This window comes from Gigantopelta aegis, unplaced genomic scaffold (genome assembly GCF_016097555.1).
Source record: "Gigantopelta aegis isolate Gae_Host unplaced genomic scaffold, Gae_host_genome ctg4791_pilon_pilon:::debris, whole genome shotgun sequence".
Lineage (NCBI taxonomy): Eukaryota > Metazoa > Mollusca > Gastropoda > Neomphalida > Peltospiridae > Gigantopelta > Gigantopelta aegis.
The window spans coordinates 4,018-8,237 of NW_024534045.1; the positions used below are offsets into that span (position 1 = coordinate 4,018).

General features: G+C 37.9%; 1 pseudogene; it reads right to left on the reverse strand.

Moving 5' to 3' along the window:
* Window positions 1–200: 200 nt before the first annotated feature.
* LOC121366116 lies at window positions 201–3,012 on the reverse strand (annotated as a pseudogene).
* Between the last annotated feature and the right edge of the window lie 1,208 nt (window positions 3,013–4,220).

The window sequence follows — 4,220 nt, forward strand, 5'->3', positions numbered from 1 at the left end:
TAAACAAACAAAACTACAAACTTTTTAAGGTTTATGATCTGGTATTACTACTGGAGGTACAGTCTCAAACACTTGTCTTATCTTGATATACACGCACTTTACTTCCACGTCTCTACGACCTTTAGGAGAGCAAATACCTCCCATTATTTTAGGTACTTGAGATGGTTTCTTTTTAGGCATGGGCAGTAGGTGAGGCATACCTCCAATAAAACCAAACACGAGTGATCCACTACTAGGAATGGATATGGGTAGACTTTAGTTATAGTACCAATGGCTTTAGTCCTTCCTTCTCGGAACACCATCCTTGAGTCTGTGTGAATATACTCTGGATCTTGATAAAATGCAAAAAGACAGGTGGCCTTGTCTCCAGTCTGAGATGTTCTTTGTCATACTAACAATGGTAGCTGTTTGACGGGTACTACCACAATGAACTAAAGAAAGAGAAATCAAAGACAGTGGAGAATAAAACACAAAGCAAACTATGAAGGAACTAACCGCCTACAAGAAATGATACTTTATCTATTCAGTCAGTCTTACCCATTGTTGGTATTTAGGTGAGATAGTTGTTGGATGATGTAACACTAAAACGTCAGCTTCAAATTCCCAACAAAGCCACAGCATTCATAGCAGGATGTACCATTACCATACCCTTACGGATTCTGGTTACGACGAATCTATAACAGATGACAATTATTTTTGACATTTTGTTCACATTCTCCATACCTTCTTAAGTGCAAATGAAGCCAGTTTGTCCTCCTTTGACTTCTTTAACTGGTAAGTCTCTTACGATGGATACCTCTGATGGCCACTGGGATGAACTCCCCAAGAGAATTAGGTCCCATGAGCAAGTATACATTTAGAGAGATCACTCCTGAAGACAAGTTCCTGATACAACAGTACCAACACCCTGAGCATAACAAAAAAGAAAGAACACAATTAGATTGTATTAAAACTAGAGTATGATGCTCATTTTACTTACTGGCAAGGAATAAGTTTCATCAATCTGAAACTCAGCTGGTTATCTTCATGTGAATGCATTCTGGCTGAGAGGAGACTGAGGAAAGACTTCAACAGATCCAAATGATGACCAGTTACATTGGACACTTGGAAAATGGACACAATCTAAACAAGGAGAAAAAGTAAAGCACGTCTGATCAAGCACATTCTAACTTAGTCATGTGACTTTACCTGGCTGATGTGAAATTTGGTTGCAAGAGGTGATGACATCATCTTGAGATTGAAAAAAACAATCACTGGGATCTTACGACACCCGGGGGACTTCAAGACTCGTATCAAGAGTTTCATAGTTTCTTGGAGCACATTAGGAGGACACATATCAATCTTTGTTACCACTACAACACTGGTACATTGAGAGCTAAAGCCAGACCAAGATGTTCTTTAGTCATACCCACAATTCCAGCATTGGAACCAATCTAGAAAGGAATAGGAATGAGAATATGAGATTCAATAAGACCTCTTATATCAAAGAGTCAGTATTAATTTACTCATCTTACCATTAACATACAGAAGTCAGGAGCATGGCCAGTCATACCAATATGGTAGTCTTCAAGTATTTCTCATGGCCAGCTAAATCAATAAAGGTAAGCACCTTAGAGGAGGCTCGGCAAATGTGAGCCAATCCAGACTTCCTACAGAGAAAGAGAGAGATGTAAGTCATCAAACTTTTTAAAGTATCTATCTTACCATCCTCCATCTGTCTTGTTAACAATTCCCTCCCTCACTATCAAATCCCAGTATATCAGACCCCACACTAGAAGTACGCCCACTCTCAGCTTCATGTTTATGACGAAACAATTTCTGTCTTGCATGACCACGCCCATTATCCAGTTCACAAGTGAGTCAGCACTCCCAGAGGGTACTCTTTCCAGCATCACATTACCACAACAGCAACTCTGGTAAACAACAAGTAACAATGTAACAATTCATGTAACAAAGACTTGTCATATCCTTTGCTAGAGGTAGCTATATTTGACTGCTTAAAATTAAACAGACAATGGAACTATGTACATATTAACAGTATAAAATGTATAGGTAGCAATGGAGTTCATTACAGTCAATGACACAACTGTATGAACAACGAAACTACCACAATGTAGTTAATATACTGTGTCCTGTTAGTACTAGGAGACACATACAATCTACTGATAGCTGTTCATACCAGGACACAGGAAAACATAGTCTATATATAGCTTGGTTAGTAGCAGTCCTACTGATACCATTCTTACAATTGTATTTAAACAAGCTTGTAATGTGAAGGAAAGATCCAAATTACATAGCACAAACACACACTTTACATGCACTACAGTTGTTTAAGGTCAGAGGTAAGGTTATCAACACCACACTTTTACATGTACTAGAGGTCAGAGGTAAGGCTATCATTAGTTTTCTCCATACCTCACTTCAAGGAAGTCATCTTCGTCTACTTTCTTCTGACCAGACAGTCAGACATCAGTCCTCCCCTCAAACTGTTCTCTTTCCTCAGTATTGTCAGTCTGCATCACAAGCTGCAGCACAGCATGTAAGGTAGATATACTGGCCACATCTAATCCTCTGAGAGACCATTTGCTAGAACAACCACCTAGGAAAGAAGAGACACCTGGAGTTACATGTATTAAGGTGACACATTAACTATACGACTACTAACTTGGGAATCAGTTATTTACAGTATTAAATTACCATATGGGTTTGTATGTTTCCATAACAATTCTATATTTATATTACACTTCATACCTCCACTCCGAGTTCCATCATAACTTCACCTTGTCCATCCTCCATCTGAGTTTTAGGCAGAGACTAGTCCATCAAACTCATCAGCTGAAGGATTAACATACTGCAAACTAGAGATAGATAGAGAAAGGGAGAGAGATTATTGTAACTATCAATTGATTAACTCACCTTTGGAATCAACTGTTTTCCCATTGCTCCACTTGGAATTCCCTCGTAGCCAAACACTCCGATACCACACCCCTTAGGAACAGGTGCCTCATCCATACTTCATCCATTGAAGAGGGAGGAGAACCCTCCTCAGAGAGGTGGAGTCACCTGACTCCAGATTTGTCACAGAGTCCGTCATTTTGATATCTTTAATAGGGGATAGTGGGGTTGTCTCTATATCAATAGTGACGTCTATATTGGTAGCCATTAATACTTCTATTTAAATATAAACAGCCCAGCTATTAACAGCAAGTAATGTAAGGTTTGTAGATGTAGAAAAATAGAGTTATGACAATAATGTAGAAAAATAAACGAATATGAACGAAGAAGATCTGCTTCAAAGTATGTTTGTTATCTCTTTAGATAATAAGTTCAAATAGTACTCCAGTTAGTACTAATAATGGGTTATTGTAGTTGCTAATATTTGGTCTAGTCCTCTGCTGCCTTTGAGTAGTGAGAGCTGACACACAGGGATCACAGAATAAAATGAAAAGAGACAAAAGAACAAAAGAACAATAGGTTATATTAAACACTAAATACAAAAAATGAAGATTTTATTTCCTTTTTTCAGTTAATATAATAGCCAGTACATCTATAATAACAGTATAGATTCTAGCATTGCTTAAAACAATAAAATAGTCTTACAACTGCCATGGCTGTTCCAATTGATGCCCGTAATAACACTAACTTGATCCAGTTTCACAGTTTATAATTATAACATTGTAGACTTTTAAAATTTGATCTAAACACACTGATCAATTCGGGCTATTTATTATGCGTCGTGTTGCACCATCGTTTTTTTCATCAGCTAGTTTAGGTCATTATTGCACAACGCTATAAGCAACAACGGTTGTACTGAACGCACTTTACATGGAAATTAAATGATGTTATCACTTACATTCTGATTTCATCATCCTTTTCTCTCTTTAGATGCTTGCACAAACGCTTAGCAAGCTAAGGTGGAGGGGGAGGAGAGGTGATAGCAGCCTTATTAATAATACCACGCCCTTGCTTAGGCGTTTACTATTTATTATTCATAGCTCATGATTTTTAATTAAGCCGTAGCGCATTCCACGAGTTTCTTTCCAAAACTCTTGTTGTGAATACTATTTAAAGCGTCCTGTCACTAGACAGTCAACAGAAACTACAACTATTCACATCGTGAAAGTATGTGCAGAGAGATCAAGATATAGAAAGGAATAATGTCGGTAGGATCTGGTCTCTAATGACCTCTTTGAGTCCAAAAGATTTGTCTCAAGATGACG